The sequence below is a fragment of the Passer domesticus genome, chromosome 2 (assembly GCF_036417665.1).
Source record: "Passer domesticus isolate bPasDom1 chromosome 2, bPasDom1.hap1, whole genome shotgun sequence".
Lineage (NCBI taxonomy): Eukaryota > Metazoa > Chordata > Aves > Passeriformes > Passeridae > Passer > Passer domesticus.
In genome coordinates, this window is record NC_087475.1 from 46,312,512 (window position 1) to 46,337,484 (window position 24,973).

General features: G+C 34.5%; 2 long non-coding RNA genes across 2 annotated transcripts in view; both read right to left on the reverse strand.

The window, feature by feature from the left end:
- The window catches only part of LOC135293860 (uncharacterized), a 248,147-nt gene that overhangs the window by 95,814 nt on the left and 127,360 nt on the right, over positions 1 to 24,973 (reverse strand). The window lies entirely within an intron of this gene.
- LOC135295375 (uncharacterized) lies at positions 11,709 to 13,942 on the reverse strand. The gene is made up of 3 exons (XR_010357445.1): positions 13,767 to 13,942; positions 13,321 to 13,356; positions 11,709 to 11,912 (listed from the first exon to the last, which is right to left on the reverse strand). It is a non-coding gene; the product is annotated as an uncharacterized LOC135295375 (long non-coding RNA).

A 24,973-nucleotide genomic window follows, 5' to 3' on the forward strand; every position in this document is an offset into this window, starting at 1 on the left:
TGCAGAATGATTTGGATGAATTCTGGTGCAGATCTGGCTCAAGAATTCTAGGAAAACATTCACAAGATTCACAGGGAAGGCTGAAGCGTTTCATGGTTCAAGAAAACTCAGTTTTAGGTTAGTTTGAGTTGAGTTCAAATGACTGTAGGGAATCAATTACCTTGTCTGGACACCAGAGAAAAGACTAAAATAAATTATTATGCTTGGGGGTATGCTGTAGGGAGACAGAGTTGTTAATGTTCTTCACAGCAGACTATTCATATGTTCACTTAAACTCCTCTGAAATGTAAGGACATTGAACTGCAGGATGCAGTCCTGTGTTCCAGGACATTTTCTCTGGTTACTTCTGTTCAGCTGACTTTCATTTTGGGGCTGTCTAAGAGTAATACAATAGAAAAGGCAAAACTTCTAAAAAGTTGCAAAATTTTCTAATTAGTACCTAATCTCTGTTTTACAATCCTTATATCATAATTTTTCATACTTTTGAATATTTGGTTATATGTTTTGGTTTTGGTCATATGTTCCACCTCAATAAATTTTTTTTTTTTGCTTTTCCCAGTATTTTCCATTGGTTCACGCTTGGAAGTCAAGTTAGAAATATGCTGTACATTACTGGAAAACAATGTAGAAATCCTTTTAAATCTAGATGCTTAATAAGAAAAAAATATTAATATTTATGCCATTGTTATTCCAGGGAGTAGGTTTGTAAAGTTATTTATTGCATATTTAATAATAAAGCAGAAAGAAATATATCTCTTCTTAGGGTTAAGAGTTATTTTAATTATGTAAAAGGTCAGCAGACAAAACACTTCATTGCCAGTCCACTTGTCCATTGTTCAAGAGCTAAAAATCAGTTAATTCCTAAGCTTCCTCTCGGTATTTTAATATTTGCTTTAACTAGCACTAGCCTAGAACTTCTAGTTCTTTATGACAGTATTCAGTATTTACCTACGTGAAAGACTACAAAGAATATAATAATGTGCAGGTAATCTTTTTCTGCAACTTTTTTTCCCCCTTTTCCTTACATACTCCCTAATGATCAGCAAAAAATACACTATAACAAAAGTGTTTGCACAACATTAGCTGTTGCTTTAAGTACAAAGTAGGGATTAACCAAAGAAAGCAAAAAGGCTTCTTAAGGAACTTAATTATTTTTTGCATAAAAGCCAGTTATTCTTCAGCTGCTTTATCACAATGGAAAAGAAATGTCTTCATTTCTGCTGTTATATATATGTTATTATATCTTCAAGATTATTATTGTCACCTAGGATTGGTTACAGAAACATAGGAAAGTTCCTGGGTTATTGCAGATAGAAGTCTCAGCATATCATTCAGTATGAATGAACATATTCAAATTTAATATAATGCATGGCTGAGAATTATCTTCACAGAGATAATTCAGTATGTTATGCATATTAGTGCCAAAGAGGTCACTGGTTGGTATTTAGTTTAAAAGATAATTCTGGCAGGAATACCACTTTTATAGAAATCCTCTAACAATGGTACTGAAAAAGTAATTCCTTGAAAGCGATGTTGAATTAGGTCATCAGCACAGCCTGCTGTGCTGTCAGTTTTGCCTTTTCCCAAAAGACTAACATAACCCATGTGAGGATTTTGTATTTTGCAAAGAAGACTGAAGAGAAGAAAGTGCTATTTAGCACAATATCAACTTAGCAGCCCTAGACTTCATTTATTCATGAATGTTTAAAAAAGTATATGATGCTTAGGAGACTTTAATGAAACAGAGCTGCAGTTCTCACAGTACAGAATTTCATGGATCCTGAACTTCATACAGAACATAACTGCATGATAAACATGACATAGAAGACATCAACATTTCTAGACTTTTTCAGATTTTAACAAAAAGACCCTATGCCTTTTGCACATAGGGTCTTGTAAAAATATACTCCTTAGTAGCTGTACTCATGCTTATGTTGTGTATCTATATTATAGCAAGAAATAAAAAACCCAGTTATCTAAAGACCAGTCAAATAAATCTCCCTAGAAGCAATTGATACAAAATTCATACATACGGAATAATCTTTCAGAAACACCTTTTAATCTTAATTCATTTATGTTCTATTCAGAAAGTGCTGACAGAGGAAAACTAGAGAAAGAAATTTCACTTTGTCAGGAAATTTATTTTATTTACAGCTTGTTTACATTGAATCTTCTTGCATCTTGTAAAATAAGACTGATGCTGATTATATTGGAGTACACTCACAATAAATAGTTCTTCAGAAAATGCAAGTTCTGTTCATACCTTTTGACATTTAAAAGCCCTCAGAAACTGGCAGTATACTTTAGTCATTCATCCATCAAAAAGAATGAACTAAATCTTCAAATGGTGTTGATCAATGTACCTCAAAGTTAACTCTAAATTATGTCAGCTGGGGATCTGATTTATTTCAGGAATGGGCATGAATTACTACATAAGCAATTTGCTGATGGAAAAGGCTGAGGTGATGAATTTTAATCAATCTTATATCTTATATTTTGGGATAATTTTTTGAGGGTATATATGAATATCTGAGAAAACAGACCATTCCAAATGAAAACAGAGCTTTGCACAGAAAAAAAATGCAATATTATGAATGTGAAAACATAGCAATTTATAAGTTTGTTTAGAGGGGAAGAGGTAGAAGAATAATACATCAACAAATATAAGGAGTAGATTAAATCACAGTGAGATGATGACATTTCAAACACTAATACTGAACATGCTTTCCTGGACAAGCATTCCCTACGTTTATGATAAGATGTTCAGCCTCCACTATCTGTTATACTTCTCAACAAAAATAAAATCTGTTCGTATTTCTGATTTCTGATATTAAAATATTTTTATTTGCATAAAAATAAAAAGACAAAATATATTAGTGATCTGATGGTAGTCCTATATTTAAGTTTACTGATACAGCACAGTTCTCTTTTTATTAATATAGTGCTATTCAAAATAAATCTGAATATTTGATATATCAATTGAGGTTACCACAAATCTTGAAAGAATAGATTTAATTGGCATACACCAGGTACTTTAAGAGTGATGACTTCATAACTAGTCAGTCTAGGGAGGACTCCCTTAGAGGAATCACCCTTCTCGAAGGACTTCAGTGTTGATATTTATGGCTGAAATAGCCATTCTAGTCTCCATTTATAAAGAATCAAGGAGAACATTTTTAATTAATGAATTAACTTGATAAAATACAGATGAAAGACTAAAGTGAATTGCATCCTAATATTTATTTCTAGTCATTGTCATTTAAAGGAGATTGACTTGAAGTGTTTATTGCAAATATGTGCATCCAATTAGATAAATATCACCATCTGTGTATGTTCAATTAAATTTTCTTACTAAATCTGAACATTAAAATTTTTAGTTCTCTAATTTCTCAGGATCATAAATCTTGTGCATTTTAAGTTACATAGCAAATATAAAAGTACAATTTCCAAATTAAACAGAAATCAATGACATATAGGATTTTTTTCTCTGCTATATAGATATAGGAAAAATAAAAAAATGTTTCATCTCCAATTCTGTTTCTATAACATTTCTTTGAAGATAAAATATTAGGTTTTTCAATATTATTGGTTATGATTAGGTACTAAGGATGACAAAGTGTAGGAAAGTCTAGTCAGAATATAATGCAGTCTAACTATATGCACAAGACTATTTCACTTTCTCTTTCTTTACAAGAATTATATTCTATTCAGTCAGTTATGCAGATAAGTGAATTTCTTTTAAGTTAAAAAATAAGAATAACAAAAAAATTACTATAAACCCTTTTCCTGATTGTCCGATATTACCAAAGCAGAAGAACATATTTTTTCTGCAGTATGTTAACATTTTTGGTTCATACTGAGATTCTGTTTTTATTGATTACTTTTTCATTTTTTTCTTGTGTTAGAACATGGAAGGAAGTGGCAGAAGTGGCGGAAGTAGCTGAAGGAAGGGCGATGGGTTGACCCTGGCAGAACACCAGGTGTCCACTAAAGTCATTCTGTCATTCTCAAATGGACTGTGGAGAGAAAATATAATGAAGGACTCATGGGACAAGATAAGGACATGGAGAGATCACTCCCAATTACAATCTTGGGTGAAAAATAATTGACTTGGGGAAATAAATTCACTACCAATCACATCAGTATAGGATTATAAGAGGTAAACCCAACTCTTAAAAGCACCTCACCCTTCCCTTCTTCACGGGCTCAGTTTTAATCCTTACTTTCTGTCTCTCCTTTCCCTCCAGGGGATCAGGGAATGGGGACTGCAATCAGTCCATCACAGGTTGTCACTACTTCCTCCTCAGGATGTGACACCTCACACTCTTCCTGGACTGCATAGTGTTTGCTGCTCACAGGTCAAATCACACAGACTGGCTTGTAGATTTCCATTACCCTCAAGAGCACATTAGCCATGCCCAAGTTATATGAAAATTTGCACTTGGATCTGCATTAGAACCCAGTAAGTATAGATGAAAGGTGAAAAATTATTAAGAAAGCAATCTCCCAAACAGTTGAAATGCTGTGAATTGTTGGCAAAACTCAGTTAATTACACTTTGGTGAAAAGGAATTTTTACCAAAATTTAAACCAGTTAAAATTGGTTTTTTCCACATGGGAAATAAATAATGGAAAGAGAAGAGAGTGGACAAAGCAAAAAGCTATATTATGTGTATTTTCTCATGGCCATAAATAGCTGATTTCACCACTTCAAGATTGCTTTGCGTTTTCTTTAGCACCTGCGACTATTTTTTAGCAAGAGAATAATTTCTTAAGAATTCCTAGTACATATTTGCTTCTTTGTGGTCTACTTACTCTTTAAATTAGTCTGGCAATTCAGATATTTTAAAAGCATATTTCAGTACTTAAGGAGAAATTTGATTAGCTCAGTAAATATTGCTAATGTGTGAGGTTTTTAAAATTTTACTTCCTCCTCCTCTGGGAACACTGCCACTCCATTCTCAGTATGTGTATTTATTTGTACTGTCTGGATTTGTTCATGATTCAGAAAAATAACAATGAAATATGATAAGGAAAGAAAGTACTATAAGACTTCCAAGTGTGCTTAAACTACTGTTGCAAATGCAAGTTTTATGAGAGACTTTTTTTGTTGTTAATTTACAGCTCGATTCATAAATTAAGAAGTTATTATATTTAGATACTTTTCAAAAAAAATACCAATTTTTCTATGCATATCTGAACCAAACCTAAAAACATTTTTCATCCTTTACTGATTTTAATATAAATTGTTTTACATTATTTTCAGTTTTCTGGAGATGCTGTAAAGCTTTCAAGCAAAGCCCTCCTGAGAAATTTTATGGTTTAAAAATATCCTTATATGACACACTATGCAAATTACACTGTGAAGAAGACACTTTTTTTTTCTTTTGTTTGTGCTGTGGGATCATAACACCACACTAAAATTTACAAAACAGAGATAAATAAAAGGGGGGAAGAGGAATTCAGAATTTTTCTATACTTTTGTTTAATTCTGTGTATTTACTACAGATATTTTTAATTTAATAGTATACAAAGTCAGTATGCCTGAAAGGTTAAGTGATGTGCAGATGACTACCTCAATTTGATTTTCATTCAATATATCAAGACCTGTATTCTCTTATATACATATACTTTCTATTTTAATTGAGGCTAACAAGGAATTTGTTCCCTCTGTACACTCCCATTTTTCATTCCCCTCCCACTGTGAATCCTGCATAGCTCTAGTTTTCACTGGATTGTCAGTTCTATGAGTTAGACTGAAATAATGAGTGTGAGAATCACCTGAAAGTATCATACAAAAGGTAAAAAGATATTACACAATGTTGTATGGTCCTTCCCAAATGCAGCCTTAAGAGACCTGAAGCAATCTGATGAGGCCATGCTTCCACTGTCATACCTGGCACAGCGACAGAACCCAAACTCGTTACAGGACTGTAATGCTCAGTTTCCCACCCACCCTTATCAAGGCTGCTGCCACTCTTCTTCCTCACATACATCAATCTGTGCCTTTTCTTTGCATAAACAGTGATATATCAACTAAAGCTGACCTGCAAGTACTGTGTTATCCTATAAAGGAAAACCCATTGTTTTGTGGGGTTTTTTTTTGTGACATCCATAGAATTTGTATTAATTTGCTGACTATTTGGGCATTCAGGGAGGGGGAAGAGGATAGGGTTATAGCGGGGGAGGTGTTGCCAATTTCTTTTTTTTTTTGTTCTAGGAAAATTACTAGGTGCTTCTAACCACCTACAAGAATAACAATGTGGTTTATAACCTGAATCTGACATACAAGAGATATTGTTTTGATTCTATGAGAAGTTCAAGAAGCCAAACATTTAAAAACTTCAGCTGTATTTTAGTACCTCAGCTCACATTTTGTTTGATTGTTTGTGTTTGGCAGGTTTTGCTAATAAAACAAACCTGGATAAACAAGTGCTCAATTTTATTTTCATGTAGAATAGAATGATTATACAGTGAAAGAAAATCAGTGCAGAAAAGCAGTCAGTGCTTACTTCCCTTTGTCATGTATCTGTATCTACAAATGTATTGTGGAGCCAGTGAACTGCTGGTGGTGGTAAATGGTGAATCCAAACTGACGAGGCAAGAGCACCCTGGTAGCAGATTTGAGATCTACTGATTTGTTACTGTTTTTTTAAAAATAAAATTCTGTGATATTTTCTTCTGGTTTAGAAAATAAGCATTGACTTTAAACTGGTTTAGAATTTGTGATAGATGGATTATACTTTTTTCACTGCTCTGTGATATTATTATCACAAGAACCTGAAAGAAATTTCCAATTTTACATTACGATGTAAAATCCTAGTTTCAATTTTATCATGTTTCATGAGCATTCTGAACTATCGTCCAGAAATAAAAGTAAAATATATAAATTATTCAAATAAATAATTTTCTGACATTCTTCTCTGCCATTAAGGAGGAAGAAACTGAAAAGAATGTGTTAATTTTCCTTCTGTTCTGGTTATCAATTTTCCATAGCATAGAAAATGTTTAAATTTAATGTTTAAATGTTTAAGTTTACTCTGACACTAGAAATAAATGTGTCCTTTTTATAAATAGAGAAATGGAGCTGTGGTTCCTGAGATCATATCTCTTGACATCAGCTCGTGGTAAATAAGGGGATCATAAGAAAAGAGGAGACAATGCAATCCACTTAAACTCTCTTGTAGAGCCATAAAAATCCTTTGGTGTACAAAATTTAACTATTTTTCTCACTTATCCCAGTCAAACAAAATATATTACCTCTCCCTGTGAGTTTTACCTCATTTAATTCCAAGTCAGGCAGAACAAGGGTTTTGCCACTTTGTTCAGGTAAGATAATGACTGAAATAATGACTGATTGTACCTCCTGACATCTAGTGCCATGGATTGTTTATAAATTGCACAGGTTTGCATGTTTTTATATCTATCATAGTGAAAACACTCCGAGAAAAATAAGTTCTGTGTGTGTGGCTTTTTTATCTATGTCAACATCTAATCTTTGTCAGTATCTTTCTGACATCATGCCACACATGCACAAGTCAGCTTCATTTCATAACCAGAAATTTTTTTAAGGAAATAAAAATATCAAAAAAAAAGTAAGTCTACAGCTTAAAATACCAAAAAAAGTAAAAGTCTAGTGCTCTTATCATTACCACACAATGATATCAGAACATATGAAATATCCTACTGGGTCAGACAGTCTGGGTCAATGTATCTAGCTAAATATTCTGTCTCAGAGTGTGACAAGAGGGGATGCTGTTAAGGAAAAGAGCAGGAGCCAAGATAATGGCTTGCTCCATCCCCTTTGTATTTCTCCACTGTCCAGAGTTCTTGTAATAGGGGCATTACAAAGTATATCCTTGCATAGTCCTTGTCGTAAGTTAACCTTGGCTGGCTTCCAGATATCCATCTGCTGCTCTCACTCTCACTGCTCAGCAACAAAGGCAGAGAAAAATAATGAGAAAGAGCTCACAGGTCAAGATAAAGACAGGGAGATCACTCACAAATTATAGACACAGGCAAAAATGAATTTACTTTGGGAAGATCAATTTCATTTATTGACAATTAAAGGGGACTAATATAATGGGAAATAAGAATAAAAATAAAACCCATTCTTCCCTACCCCTCCTTTCTTCCAAGGATCTGTGCCACTCCTGACTCTTTCACCTACTCACTACCCTTGAGTGGTGCAGTGGGATGGGGATGGGATTGTGGTTAATTCACAATACTTTGTCTCGGCTGCTCCTTTCTCTTCATGCTATTCCTTTGTTACAGGATGGAGTACTTCCCATGGGAAGTCTTTCCTTAAAGAATCTCTCCCACAGGTTATAGATTCTGTCAGAAATTGTACTCCTGCACAGGACATCCGTGGAATTCAGCTTCCTTCAGAGCACATCCACCACAACATGGTGATCTTCAAGGCTTGCAGGGTGGGTATCTGCTTTGGTATGGTTCTCTCCACAGGCTGCAGTGGGACAGCCCGCCTCACCACAGTCTTCTCCATGGGCTGCAGGTGGCTGGAGCACCTCCTCCCCTTCCTTCTTCTTCACTGACCTTGGTGTCTGCAGGTTTTTTCCTCTTACTCCTCTCTTGTACAGCTCCAGTCCAGTATATTTTTCCCTTTCTGAAGTATGTTATTATAGAGACAGCACCAAAATTAATGATTGGCTCAACTTTGGCCAGTGGCATATCTGTCTTGAAGCCACCTGGAGCTTTCTTACACATAGGGGCAGTTCCTGATCTTTTTCCATAACCATCACCTCTACTGCTACAAAATCTTGCCACATAAGCCCAATAAAACCTGCTTGAAATGTGGTTTTGTAGTTGTCCTCGACAAAGAAGGAAGATGTTTAATTGGATTTTTGGATATGTCTCTTTCATAGACCTTTTCTACATCCACATTTTTTTTTTTCAGTGTAGTTTAGGTGTTTCCTAACTCCTGTTTTGAGAAATTACATCCTTTATATACCTGAAACTGATGTCCTTCACGTTTCACAAATTGTCCCTTAGCAACTAACTCTTAATGTTCAAATTATTTACTCCTTTCTTGATTTTCTAAATCTTCTCCATATTTCCCCTCAGCTTTCTCTCCAAGAACTCTGGCTTTACTAAGCCCTACTCTTAAGTCTGTTACAACATCCTGATCACCAGTGTATAGCTGTTCTATTCTGTACCTCTTCTACACCCTCCTCAAAGTTCTTGAAATTAAGAGAGCAGAAATAAACACAGTTCTCTGGATTCTGGTATTTTACTTGAAATAATGTTCACTCTTTTCATCCTAATGTCTTTCCTGTTCATTCTGTGTACCTCATTGTCTTTTCTGGCTGTCACTGAACATGGAAATGGTTATTCCAGGAAACAACTGTTTATAACTGCAGCATAACTTTCCACAGCTTGCCTTGACATGTCATAGGTTGCAGTGTTTATAAAGCAGAATGTGGTTGGAGATAAGCTCATCTTTTGTATAACAGCTGCATGCATTGTTGGATAAACAAGTAAAAGATCATTCTAGAAACTGTAGTTCGGCTGTCTTCTAACTGATGCATTAACCAGAAAGCTGGTGTTAAGAAGAACAATAAATCATAGTAAAATTATTGCTAAAATATTAAAATGTCAAACAAATGTCTTTAATAGGTATTCTGAGTCCCTATGTTTATGAGAAATGCAGCATGAAAAAGTAACAAAGAACTGTGTTTGAAGGTACATGGTATTTGTTCTGGGACTTTTGCTTACATGGAGATCTCAAACCATTAAAAAGCTGCTATAATAGTACATTTTATTTTAGTATAAGAAAGGGAAAAATAGATCAAAGGCAAGACAAAGAATAATATTTTTTAAAAACTATAGAAAAAGTTTTCAGGCGTTTGTGTCCAAATGTAGTCATCTACAATAACAAGTTGATCTATCTGACAGTACAAATTAACAACTGCTCCAGAGTTTAAAACTGTGTGCATCTGGAAATATCAATAAAGACAGTTTGTAAACAGGAAAGGCAGTGCTATAAAAATAATTCATACTTTTCTTTGTCAAAAATACTATAAATCAAAAGTGACAGTATTTATACAAATTCTTGACACTTTTTTTTTCTTTTTTCATAGTGATCATTTTACAAATAATGATAACAGTAGTTATTTGTTGGCCATTGATATTTATTATGTTCTAAAGCATATACATGAAATATTTATTAATTTCTTCCTGTTCTTATATTTTTGCACGTTACACTTAAATGAATTGGTCCTGTTCAATATTTGGAATCATCAAGCAAGTCAGGAGACTATCTCTAGGAGAAAGTGAAATTTGTTCTATTATGCTTGTTTATGGGGATAATAATTAAATCCATCCATATGTCAATTTTCTATTACATCTAGAAAATAAAACCATTAGTTAATACCTATTTGAGTTAATACTATGAAAATAAGTTGGAACAAACAAAATTGTGCAATACATATTTCCAGAATTATTCTAAAGACCTAGATTTTCCAAAGACTTTAGTTTATTTGACTTCAATAAGAGGCAAAATTTTGAATCAGTTAAGTTGTTAGGGACTGCATTTTTTCCCCTTGAGAAAACAAACAAATATACCAACCAATACACTATTGGACTGTTTTAAGAATCAGTGTGTCCTGGTTCCTCAGACTAGAAAACAAAATGAACCTCTTGTCATATCACTGATAAATGCTGCAATGACACATTTTTTAAACTATCCAACTGAACTAGATGTGTTGACAGCCAGAGACATTTCAGCTGCTTTTGATATGAACAGATTTTTCTTCCTCTGTTTTCTTTTCTTTTTTTTAATTTTCTATCATATTTGCATAAATTTATACATAAGGAATCATTTAAGCAGCAGCTTTATCTTTGCTTTAAGTGCTTGGAGATTACAAAATTGAACTAGAAATCAAGTTTAATTGATTTAAAATGTAAGACCTCCATCCTTGAAAGATAATCAAATTATTTAATGAAGTTATTACTGAGCAACTTGGTTTATGGTTTCACTTTTATTCCAAGCAATATTGCTAGTTATCACTGACATAGAAATAATGAAATGTCATCTGCATGAAAGTGCTGCTGCTTAGCTGCTGATCTTTTTTCAGACAAATCTTAGCCACAACATCTCACTTTGTTCAGTATTAAATTGACTAGGTCTACACTATTTTTATAGCTGCTTCTGAGAGGCTGTAAGCACAGAATGCTTTGAGTTACCCCGCTTTCCTATCTGAAGGATTATCTCTCATGAGTTAGTTAAGGAAGGCAGCTAAACAGAATATTCCATACTCTGGAGGGCATACATGCTACTCCCACTTCTGAGGGTGTGTTCCAAAATCACTGGATTAGGTACTGGTGAAGCTGAAACTGATTGTGGCCCCAACAATTTTTCAATACTCTGTTTAGAGAATGTTTAGAAATTAGATCATCCATGAACAGAATATATTTTTTGTTACAAAACTGAGAGTACTGAAGAAAGGGGAGCACTTCAAATAAAATATTCTCCTGCAGCTGCTGAGGGATAACTGAATCCAGTGCTTAGGGGACTGTCAGGCCTCATCAACAGTTCCACAGGATCTATACAGGTTTGGAAGATTTTCCCATCTGTTAAGACTCAGTATGACTTATTTTTGCCTATTTGTCATTTACAGGCTTACTCTTCTTTAAAAAATAAAATTATGTAAGAGAAAAGCAAAACAACAAAAACTCTCTCCCCTTCCCATATTCGTACAAGCTTTTTAACACACTTTTCTGAGAAACACAGGTCTCCAGGGCCTTATTTGCTTTCCACTGCTTTCACATTAAATGTTCATCTCTCTTCAATATTTCTGTCTGCTTCAAAGCCTTTTGTGAGACTGATAAATTAGGCAACTTTTTTTTTCTTCTGTTTTACAGTCTTCATCCACCTGACTCGTATATGTCATCAGACTTGTAAGAAAAGAGGACAGTTATTCAATAGCAATGGAAACAAGATTAAGGAATTCACTAATATGATGATAAAGTCCTCAAAAATCATCATGTCTTGAAAAAAATATAGTCACTTATTTGAGTTTTGTTTGCCCAGTAAATTATTTTCAGCTATTAATTCAAAGAGATGAGGTAAAATGGAGACAGAATCTGTCATTATATTTCCTAATTAAAGGAAAATACTTTTGATACTCTTCTGGAAAGTGCTATCAAAATTGAGGGAAGATGCCAAATTTCAGTTTCAAACCAAGTATTGTTTACCATAGTGGTGAGAAATTTAATTTTTTTAATGTTATTATGTGTTTCCACTCGGAAAAAGTGATGTTTATAGAAAACTTCATAACCAAGTTTCTGAAAATATAATCCAAAAGGTTTCAGTTCAAGAAGGAATGATTTACAAAACCATGGTATTTTTTAAATTCTTCGCAACAGAATTTGGTACAAGTAAGATAGGTGCGACACATTTTCTGATGTCAGTTCATCCAAGATTTTGTAGCTATAGATGATATATATTTAATAAGAATTTTGAGACCAGTGAAATAATATATTTCTTTGATTTAGTTTGAAACAGGCTTTCTTAAGATTTTTGTTATTGTTTGACTAACATCTGTATGAAAGAGTAATAAAGAAATATTTGGTGTATTGAAGAAGAAGACGGACATTTTTCAGTAATCAATTTTTTTTACTGAAGTCCAATTAATTTCTTTCTATTTCTTCTAAAAATTCCATCTTCAATCTCCCAAATGAGGTTCGTCTACATTGAAGAGAATTTTTTGGGATAGAAGGAAAATGGTTACCAGAATCTTTAAAGATTAAGTTCCATTTTTTGTGTGGTCACACTGTATTTATATGTATTGATAAAATAACAAACAACAATATCTAAGTTTTTATGAGCAGATAAAGTATTAATATCTTTTACAGTGCTGTTATATTGTGAGCCTGATGTATTTTCTGGATTGAATGCTTCAGAATTGCTTATTTTTTAACTTGTGATTCACCAGTTTAGTTAAATGTGACATTTCCTCGGTTTCCTGACTGCTTCTCCTCAAATTGGTTTTTATTCTCTTCCTCTTTTTGAATTCTTAAATTGTAGAAGGTTTTGATTTCAGATGCTCTTTTACAGAAAATTAAATTTATTTTACCTGGCTTTGTAGCACCAGATGACTTCCTCATTAGTTAATCAGATTAAATCTAAATTTGAACCTTAATTTAAATAATTCTACAGTAATAGTTTTTCAAGCATTCCCTCAACCAGACGCTAAGATTCTTTATTAATTACAGCCTTCCATTTACCCTATTTGGGTCAGACAGCAGGAACCAGAGAGCTGACCCCTTTTTGCTTCTAAATGTGAATGAAAACTTTACCTACCTGAAGATTCTTTTTCTCTATCATTCTTAAATACACCTGAAAAAAAACAGAAGATATTTCTTCAAAGAGGTTTGTATTATTGAGCAAAAGCACAAACCTTATTGCTACCTTTCAACTAGGAAAATAAGTTTTCATAATATTATAAAAGCTATTCTTTACCTTTTTGAAATAGAAAAAGGTGAATGCTTTAATTTCAAATTTATCTCAGGAATTTTCATTTAAAAATCATACATTTAAAAAAATAAATATATATAAGTAACTAATTCAACTTCCTCAAAATAAGTGTTATGTACAGTTTTATGCTCTTTTTATTGAATTCATTTACTGAGCATAGCTTATTTATAAAATGAGCTTCCTCCTTGAGGTTTGCTCCTTCTAGCACACATATGAGCCTAGCACATGAGTTTTATCTTCTCATAAGAAGATAGCTGCTGTACTTTTGTTACCTTGAAATGAGGCATTTCATTCCAGTGATGTTGCAAAGATGGCCCAGTTCTGGTCAGTTTTGTTCTGGCTTTTTGTTCTTTTAGGGACTTTTTCCAGTGTCATTTGTCTCAGTAGTCAGGTCAAAGGCTTGTATGCCACTGGCAGTATTTGAAACCACAATCCTTCTAGGATTTTCCTTGTAAAGTTTCAGAATTTCACTTGAAAAATGAGTCAAAACAAAATTTAAAATAATTTATGTAAACAAGTTTTGTGAGAAATCAGAGCTGATTCACACAATTTGCTCATCTTGACAGCTCATGGATTGCTTTTAACAGTTATATATTCTATATATTTATTTATAGGTTAATATGCATATTCACATAAATTTCAATTACGATGTCTGCCAAAATTTCTTAAGAATAAAAAAGACAATCAGTACTTATTTTTCCTAAGAAAAAATATAAACCAAATCCTTCTTTTTATCTTCTTAACATAAATATGAAAGACCTAAGCAGTCTAAGAATCTTAGGAACATTTTATTTTGTATGAATTCAATCTTTCTTCCATCAAAAAAAAAAAACCCAACAAACTACACCTATTTATATATTTACCTTAAAAACATCAATGTAGGCATATATAACCTCTGTACTATCAGCTACTGCTTGCAGACAGGGATGAATGGAGGAAGGATTCATGCTTTAGTAAAGGTGACTTAAGTGAAGACAAAATGTATTTGTCTGTATCAGCTTCAGAATTCCCAAATAAATCACAGAGAGGAAAATTCTAATTTCGGTGTATATGTAATTGTATGCATACAATACATAGATGCATAATGAATGGAATGAAAGATAAATGTACCAGTGTGTCTGATATTTCCAGGAGGATGAATGGAATTTCTGTTATGCATTGTAGAAAGCAAAATGTAGCCTAACCAAGGGATTTGCCTCAGGGCCTCCCTCCAGCATAAGACTTGGATGCCCCCATCTCTTAGGCCTGATCAAACAGAAACCATGGGAGAGACAGACACAGATAACTACTCCCTGGGGTAGCAGTGACAAAGAGACATGTTGTGAAACTTTATAATGATTACCACGTAACTGATGTCATGAAGAATGTGTAACCAATGAGAAATTGTTACCAAAAAGAGAATCGTATATACCCTATATAAGTTTGTATTCTCAATAAAATTGGCTTCTGGTCCAGCTCAGTTTAATAGAGGACAGATATTGTCAGAAGTGAGACTGGCAATGAAAATGTTATGCTTAATAACATTATATTGAATAATAGGGTGGCCTGAGAATGAAAAAAAAACCAAACCATTAAGCTATTTTTCACAGAAGCACTCCAACAGAAAGTACAACAGTTGCATAATTGAAATAACATCCTAATAAGTATAGTCTTTTTCCTATTTCTTGATTAAATGCTTTCCCAGTCTGCGATCTTCCAATAGAGGCTAATATCTGCTTGCATGTAAATTGCTTTAGAACATGAAAAAAATGATCATTGATGTGTTTTAATTGCTATATGTGCATATTTGGAGGTTTTCAGACTTCCATTTATATATTTTTTCCCTGCTCAAATTATTTTATGTTTTTCTGCCTATAGTTTTCTCTCTGAGGGAAAAATGAGGAAGTCTAGAATTCAAGTTAGAATAGATGTTCTTCTTCTCATCAGTGATGAGAATTGGTTGACTAGAAAAAAGTATCTCTCAAATAGAGAAAAAAACAGAAAAACCCATTACTAGAGAAAATATTTATTAGATTTCACCTCATCCTTTTCTTTTCTGTTGGGAGACTGGCCACTGAAAAGGAAGGGTCAGTGAAAAAAAAAAAAGTTATCATTAAAATATGGCCTTAAATTTGACCTCACTTATCTCTCTTAAGTCATAAACTTTATGCTTTTCTTTGTATTCTGGAAACAAGACTAATTATATAAATAATAATAATAATTAGAGCACAATTTTCATTTAACAACTAAAAAGTATTAAGTGTTGGGATTGATGTGAAATGTCTGTAATTATTTTTCCATTTACTCATAAAGCACAAACCACTTCAATATAATTTTTTTTTCAAATTCATAAAGTTCTTCGAATTCTTTATATTTTAAAAATAACAACTTCTATTTAACAATGAGACTAAGAAAAAAATATAAACATTGTTTCACAAAGTGATAGAAAATTCATCATAATAGAACATAAAATATTTTAAAAATTTGGTAATATTTTTCATTAGATGTCCATTGTACACAATGCATATTTTTAAAAAGGCCATTAAAGGTTATTTCAAGACCAGCACCTTTCATAATTAATGTTTTTTGATATTACTGGTGTGTAACAAATAAATTGTGACAATTTGCTAATCAGTCAACGTGGCCATCATCATTCTGATCTGTCACAAAAATGTGTGTATCAACACCATATTTTCCTGTTGACACTTTCTTTTCTGCTTGCATGTGTAGGAAAAAAAAAAAGAAATGGTTGTATAGCTATGAGATATTTTGTCAACATCAGCAAACAGCAATAGTGAATAATACCAGAAGAAACTTATAGACAAATAAGTAAATTTTAGCTGACATTGAACCACCTTTCAGGTCCCAGGTACTCCCTCTTGAAGGGTGTTGATTTTTATTTGGCTACTGCTGAGTAACCACAATGAGACAATGAGAAAATGAAAATCATCCCAATCTAAGCCAGTCTACAAGACCATATTACTTTTGTTTCCAACTAACAGATTTTAGAAAAAGCCTCACATTTGCAGAACATCAAAGGCATTTCAATCAGCTGTTGCATGTAGCTTACATCAGCTCTGTGTGTGATCATGATAACCTATTTTAGATAAGATTGCTGTTTCACGGCATATGTGGCTTAAATGATGTATTTTAATATACATTTTGTGCAAGTAGCCTCAATTCTACAGACAAAATAAGTAATACTGAAAACTTTGAGGAATGCTCTCACTTTTTCTCTTTTCTTTCTTTTTTGTCCGTCCTGACAATCCAGCAGTCTGTGCAGCAGACACTACATTGGGAGCTGGCCTTTGTTTATAATTCACTGGGATTACAGTTGATGAATTTCATTTGTGGAGTTAGGTATAGGACATTCTGGGCCAACTGTATTCATCTTACTGTAGTTTTTCATGTGATTTTCCAAAACAAATTATTTCATTGTATTCTGGAGGATGTATACAGAAGAGTGAAGTCAGTCAGACTCCTGTGAGACAATAAATTTGGACCAAAAAAAAAATAGTTGTGATATAAAAGAAGACTGGTTTCACACTTTCTGCAATGCACATGTTTCAAGCAGTAAAAAAATGTTGCTGCCATATGTGACTTATGTGTAATTGATTTTCTTTTGGAACTTCTTGGAAACAATCCACGTAAGAACTTTATTCAGATCAAGGGGAATTTCTTAAATTAAATCTCATTTTTTGTGTCCAGTTACCATTCATTGTTACACATCACTGTGTGCACAAACTGCTTTTTTTCCAGACATTACTAAAATGGGATGTAAAGTCAGATGGACACCTGATGTACTCCAGCTGCAAAAGAGCACTCAGCCAACAGGGCAGGGTTATAGATTATCTAAAGTAAACATCAGATCACCAACACCAAACGTTTTGGATTTTAGATCTGCTTCTTTTGATCCATGCTACTTGCACTTACAGTCTTTTTTTCCTTAGATAGCAGGAAATATTTCTCTTATTAATACTAGCAAGCTGGAGGAACACTCTTGAAAGGATGCAATCCAAAGGAAGGGCACTCCTGAAAGATTGTCTGCAGGTGACCAATACTGAGTCAGGGTGACCTCTGAGGGACTGAGGCCCATGGGCATCACATGCTAAGGCAAGAACACTAATGAGCAAAAAGCAGCAGTAAGAAAACACTAGAGCAAAGGACCCCACACCCCAATTCCAGTGCTGCCCATCACCTTGTTGGAGAAAATGGGATAGAATTAGAGTTACCTGGAGTTAAAACAAGGAAAGCATGAGACAATGAATAAGTGTTTGTCTGAAGTTGAATGTTGAGAAGGGAGAGGAAAGCTATTTAATTAGATATTTCTTTTGTTGTAATGTGAAATTTTCCCCCCCTTCTCAGTACTGAAATCAATGATCAGAAATCATTTCTAATTGGACATAAATTTTATTAAGAATAAATAGCCCCAGTCAAGACTGTTTTCATTGCAACAGTAATTCAGCTAGGAGTGCTTGTCTTTAAATGGTTTTTTTGTAATGTATGATTGCAGGCAGACATATTTTGGTGATGTGGTTTGCTTCTTGCTGTTATTACATGCAGCTGCATTTTCGTTACAACACATCATGGGCATAGCACTGAGAGATTTAAGGGGGCAAAGATATTCCTATGTTACTAATCTATACAATATATGAAGGTTAATATATATTACATATACAATTTTACCCTAACTCCAGAATGTTGTTAGGATTCCAAATGTTATATTTTATTTTATTCTTACAGATTTATTTTCTTGAGCTGGTTCCCTTCTCTAATTACCTATATTTAACATACCACAGACTTTTAGAGAGAAAATAAATCACACATTAGGCAGAGGCAAACCGAAGCAGTATCTCTTTAAAGATGTCAGTTAAAATTTTGTTTAGTAAAATGCAGAAACTCAGAGTTGTGGGTCCTTTTGGAGAAATGCTGCATCTTTCTTCTACATTCATAGCATGTGTCAAAGGATAGTTTTATAAGAAAACAAATTTTTTTTAAACTCTTGATCTTCTTGTTAGTCATCTTTTATTTTTCATCCCATGCAACTCTTTTTGCAAACCACAAAGGCAGAGCATGAATGCATTTTGTTTGTATTTTTTCTCAAATGCTCATTAGTGACAGAGCGAAGCATAGGTCTTAACTGCAACATACGAGATTGATAAATGAGAGCATAGATATATTTCCATCTGCCTGACACATTTTAAGAACATTTTTTTGCCTGAAAAAAATACATTCTGGTTAATTGCTGTGGATATTATTCTTTGTTTGTTTTTCTTTTTTATTGTGTTTTCATACAAAGTTGCTTTTATTTGTATAATATTTATCATAATTCAAATAACTTAGGCACAATGCTGTGTAAATTAATAAGTTACAGAGGCAGCAGCAGTGACTGGGGTAAGTCCAGGGGAGAAAATTGGATAGGACCATATAGGGAGACCCGCCCTTGGGGACACCTGAGCAGCAGCCCTGAACCCCATCAGGACCAAGAAGTGTCAGCAGCCAACCAGAAGCAGAGCTTGGAGAAGCCTGAGCAAACAGGATCATGGTGTGTCAGAGAGGGTGTGCCATGTCAGAGAGGGCGTGAAGCAGCAGAGATGAGAGCATGGCACAGCAGCTTCCAGTGCATTTTGCCTGGGCAGGGCGAGCAGGAAGGGCTCCTCTCTGACTGTCAGGGAGGAACTAATAGATAAACAGAGTCAGTATCTGGTGTAGAAGAGCACAGGAAGATACTTTCAGTCCCTGTTTCATTAGTACATTAGTAAGCCTCAGTCTGTATAACCAGGTTCCCTGTTTTGTTGAACAATGGGCCCACATTTTCCCTGGGCTTTTATCACCTGAGTAATGATAGAAGCTTTTGTCCTTACCTCTGCAAATGCAGAAGCACAAGGTCTTGCAAGTCTATCATGTCTATTAGGGATAATTAACTCAAACTGCCTAATTGATACAAGTACACATACCAAGGTTCCTACATTGGCTTACTCAGAACTTGATACCCTCAAGTATATCTACACCATGTTTCATTGCATTCTGTCTTTTCCTTAACACACTGTGCCTTCTAAAGTTCTCTGAATAACTCAGAAATGACTTTTTAAAACATTTTTTTACTGTCTTTTTGTATTAACATAACAGGGGAATAGTTTTCAGCTGTGTTTGACAGAACAGGAAGAGAGGATGAGAAGCAGCTTACCCAGATCAGGAAAAGGTGAAAGAGCAGCTAATTCTGGAAACCATTTCCTGCATATGGATAAAATGAGCAATCTGCATGGCTTCATCAGTGAGAAGCATGCTTGAGCATCTTGATAAGCTTCTATGATGAAATGACTGGCTGGGTAGAAGAGGGAAGAACAGTGAACGCTGTGTGCCTGGAGTTCAGTGAGGCCTTTGACACTCCCACAAGATCTTCATAGACAAGCTGTTGGTGTATGGAATGGATGAACAGACAGAGAGGTGGATTGAAATTTAGTTAAATGGCTGGGCCCAAAGAGGTGATCATCTAGATCACAGGGCAGAGGGTACGCTCAGGAAGTTTACAGATTCTTTTCAAAACTCCAGATCTTATCAGGAGATATTGGATTGGCTGTAAAAAATACCCATTAAAAGCAAGATATATTTACTAAAAACTTGTTTTAATAATTGAAAAAAACCCACCCCAAAAAAAAAAATCAAGCAGCACATATGACAACTGATCCTTTTTTTTTTCCATTACCATTAATGACATAATTCCTTTTCTAAAAGCAGAGTTTGTCAACCCTACCTCTTACTAAGTGACACTGCAGCAGACAGCCTTCAGGGGAGACCGTTAAGAGGGTTGTTTGGATGAATCTTCATCAAGAACTTAACCTTGGCACCCAGAGCAAATGAGAAGCCTGTCTTAAAAGGAAGTTGCTTGTCACAGATTCCCTGCCTCTGGGAGCCTGTTAGTGAAAGAGGAACATGGCCAGGTCAGGCTTTCATTTTATATGTTTTGCCATGTGTCACCGCAAAGCAGAACATACATCCTGTCTCAGACAGAACTTGAACAGCCACAAGCCAAATTCCACACCATGAAGCTTGGAAGAGAGTATAGCATGTTTGGTTTTTTGGTTTTGTTTTGGTTTTTTTTTTCTTCTTCTTCTTCTTTTTTTTTTTTTTTTAACTTAACAAGGAAAGAAAGGAACAAAAATGATAAGAGGTTAAGCACACTTCTATAGATAGGATCAGACATGACAGCTTTACGTTCCCATATCTATGCCCAATGATACTTAAAAAAAAAAAAAAAAGAATGTATGTTTAGATTTATATACTGTAAACAGGGGAAAAAAAAAGGAATGTGATATGTATTGCAAAATATGTGACATTTTAAAATTCCCTTAAAGAATAGCCAAAAATATTGTTGGAACCCTACTCTGAGAGAATTTGTTTGTACGTATGGCATTTAGGCCTACATTATATGAAAGACTTCCAAAGTGTAAGATTATGAATGGACTCTAGTGTTGTGGTTACTCTGATCTGTAAAATTCAGTGGAATGCCAGCAACTGCCAGCTGGAAAGGAGACAGGGGAATATCAACAGGCTGCATTCAGAAGGAATCCTGATGTGTTGATGTAATAGCAAGATAATTAAATGATTTGCCTGCCTTAATATTCCATTTACAAAGAAGTCATTTAGCCTTTGAAGTGAAAGACTTTGGAGATCATATAAACATATCGTAGATTGAGAACAGCCTCTTTAAGAGCATTATATTTGGCTTTGTAAACATTAATTCTAATACATTAGTAGCTAAGGTTGATGGAGGACAGAGAGGTGATTCAAAACAGCCAGAATGGTTCCATCAAGGGAAAATCCTACTTCGCCAATGTGTGGTCTTCTGTGATGGAACGACTATATCAGTGAACAAGGGAAGGGCTATGGATGTCATCTCTCTGGGCTTCTGTAAAGTCCTTGACTTGGTCCCTCAAAACATCCTTCTCTGTGAGTTGGAGAGAGATGAATTTCATGAATGGACTGTTAGATGGATAAGAAATTGGTTGGGTAGTCACATCCAGAGGGTAGTGGTCAGTGGCTCAATGTTGATGTTAAGATCACTGGCCAGTGGTGTGGCTCAGGGGTCCATACTGGGTCCAGTACTGTTTAATACCTTTATCAGTGACATAGACAGTGGAATTGAATGCACTCTCATAAAATTTGCAGATGACAGCAAGCTGAGTGATGCAGTTGACACACGTAAAGGACAGGATCCCATCCAGAGGCACCTGGACCACAAGCTTGAGAAATGGTCCTATGTGAACCTCATGAGGTACAACAAGGACGAGTGAAAGGGACTGCACTTGGGTCAGGGCAACACCCAGTATCAATATAGGCTGAACAGATCCAGAACAGCTCTGATGACAAGGACTTGGGGGTGCTGGTGGTCGTGACCCAGCAATTTGCTCATCCCAGAAAGCCAGAATTGTCCTGGGCTGTGTCCAGAGCAGAGTGGCCAGTAGGGTGAGGGAGGGGATTCTGCCACTCTACCCCAGTCTCTTGACACACCACCTGGAGTACTGAATCCAGCTCTGAAACCCTGAGCAAAACAAAGATGTGGACCTGTTGGAGTGGTTCCAGAGAGGGCCACAAAAGTGATCCAAGGGGTGGGCACCTCTGCTAGGAGGAAAGGTCAAGAGAGTTGGATTTTTTTCAGCCTGAGCAATAGAAAGCTGTAGAGTGATCTTGTTGTGGTCTTTCACTACTTGTTTGTGGCTTACAAGAAAAATTGGGACAAAATTTTTATAGAATGTTTTCTATTTTGTACCTTACTGTCTCGGAATGTAAAATAAATCATACTTTGCAGTCACTTCTGGAAAAATCAGATTTTTCTGTCTAGACAATGACAAGAATATTGTCATCGCAATATTAGTGTAACAGAGTAACTGAAAAGTTCACAGCCATTTTGTAGGAAGCAAGCAACAAGAATGTACAGTTTTCAAAAGTCACTAAAGAGACCCGTCCCATAAACAGTTACTTTACGCTAACCCCCCATAAAGTGTAAAATCTCAAAACTTTTTTTTTGAAACATTGAAGTTTCATCTGATAATGCTTAGAAGAAGTATCTTTCTCTTTATGTTCTTCATCACTGCTCTGAAGCAACTGTATTAAATACAGAAACAGAATTAACAGACAGTTAACAGATGGTAGAAACCACAATTTCCACCATGTCATAAAATTTGACAAAGGCCTTCATTATTTCTCCTTTACTCATCAACTAAGTTTGCACTCTTCTGAAAAATGCATGTTACATACCACATATTTTTCATTGCACGATACTGTTACACAACTCCATTGTTTTTGGATTTTTTCAGCATTGCCATTAGATTAATACTAAAACATACTAGGCAATAAACTTGTGATTGTTCTACAACTGAAAAATCAATCCATTTAAATATCTAGGTGTGTGTCTGTTTTCATAAAATCTAGAGAAGACCATTTTATGGAAGACTTTTTAGTACACTTTGATCCCACTGCAAGAATAACCTTGTGGAGCATCTCAACTTTGAAAAAAAACCCCACCTCTACATGTAAGGTGCAACAGTGTAGTTAGAGATTTGTGCAGAATAAAGTGCTGCATATACTAATAAGCTGATACACTATACATGTGGACATATATATACATATGCAGAGATAGCTGTAGACCTATATAACTTCTATCTTTCTTTGTCTTTCTTATTTATATACCTATATATAAAATTGCATGTATATATTTATATGTATATATGCAACGACTAGCATATGTTGTAAGGTGTTGTTCTGTAAAAGGGAAGAAACACATCCGTATGACATTATTAATTCTTCAGAAATCATGCTGCACTGACAGTTTAATTACCCAGTGTGGGCACTAGAAGGTAAGTCCCTTGGGCTGTCTGGTGACCTTATGCCACTGAGAAAGCAAAACAGATGCTTAAAGCATAATACAGCAGCTAATTGGAGGGGGGAAAAAATAAACACACCAGAACAAAACATGGAAAAGATGGCTGGAGAACAGCATAACCTCCAGAAAGAAATTGTTGCATTTTCAGTATGTCTGAAATTGGGGTGGCATTTGGGTTCTTCAGCACAAGCAGAAATTATTAATCTTACCTTCCTTGATCATACTACTAGCCCTGACAAGAACAGAAGCTTGTTTTTCTTAGAGCAAGGATAAAGGCTATTGCCACAAGATTTTGGCACACTTATTTCAATTGGAAAAGATAAATTTCTATTTTGAATGTTGTCAGAGACTGCAAATAGTTTGACTCAGTACTGTGGAAAGAAAACCAACAATTCACTTAATCAAATACATCTTCATTTTGACTTCATTAAAACTACTGTTGTTGCATTGTACAAATGAATTAATTTTATTTTTCATTTCAGAACACTAATTATTTTTATGAAGGAGTTTTTTTTGCACTGGCTTTTTTCTCATTTGAAATGTTACAGTTTAGTAAGTACTATTAATCAGTATCAATATACAACAACAAAAGGTGGTAAATTAAAATTGGGAGATAACTGCTTCATTTTTTTCATATTCTCACAAACAAGAACCCAAAGAGGGGTTTTTTTTTTAAATTCTAAAGAATAACTGGAAATTCTGAATATCAGACTTCTGTATGTAAAATAAATAAAAATAATAATATTTTTCTTCTCAGTGGTGTAAGTTATACTTTTCACAGTCACTTTTTCCTTTCTTAGGTCCAGGAGCATACATTTTTATATATTAGTAGAAATAAAATGAAAACAACCCACGTCCCTCCTATACAGAATTAATAACCTGGCCAAGGAGTTGTTCTACTGCATAGGCAGGTTGCCCATAGAAATGTATCATGAAAAATATCAGAAGAATGAAAACTTCTGTAGAATTAAATCAAAACTCTTAAATATATATATTAAATTAATTTATGTATTGGCAAAATATATTACTTTTGTTCATTGATCTGTGTTCTTGTTTATTTTGGAAGATCCTTCAGCTACAGCTAAGTTACAAATTCAAGTTACATCTTAGAGCTGCGCTTGTTTAAAAAGAAACCTGTTTAGTTATGCAACATGGAAAAAATGTTTCTTACCTTCCCATTTCTTATTTTATTCAGCTTAGTTTGCAATTCAGTTTAGTAGCAATAAGAATAGAACTGAAAAAGAGTTTTATAGCAATTCAAGTGCTTAAGCCTAATCCAGACTTCCCTGCACTTTCTCCTTTTTTGGAGAAAAATGCCAAGTTTTTGAGAAATGTCTGTTTCAGGGAATCTGTCACCGGTAATCATGCCAAAGTACCTTAATAGCTATCTTGCTCAAATTACTCATTTCCAGCCTGACATGAAGAATCTGGTTGCTAACTGTATGGAGAGCGCTGTGCTTTTGTCAGGCCAGCCATATCTGACATGCAGGTTGTTCTCATCACTGCTCACGAGCCACTGAATGAAATCTCTTTACTTGTGGGGAATTCCCCCTTGTTGCACTATGCTCATGACACAAAACAGAAAGAAAATCCTCTGTGTTTAGCTGTCAGTACTAT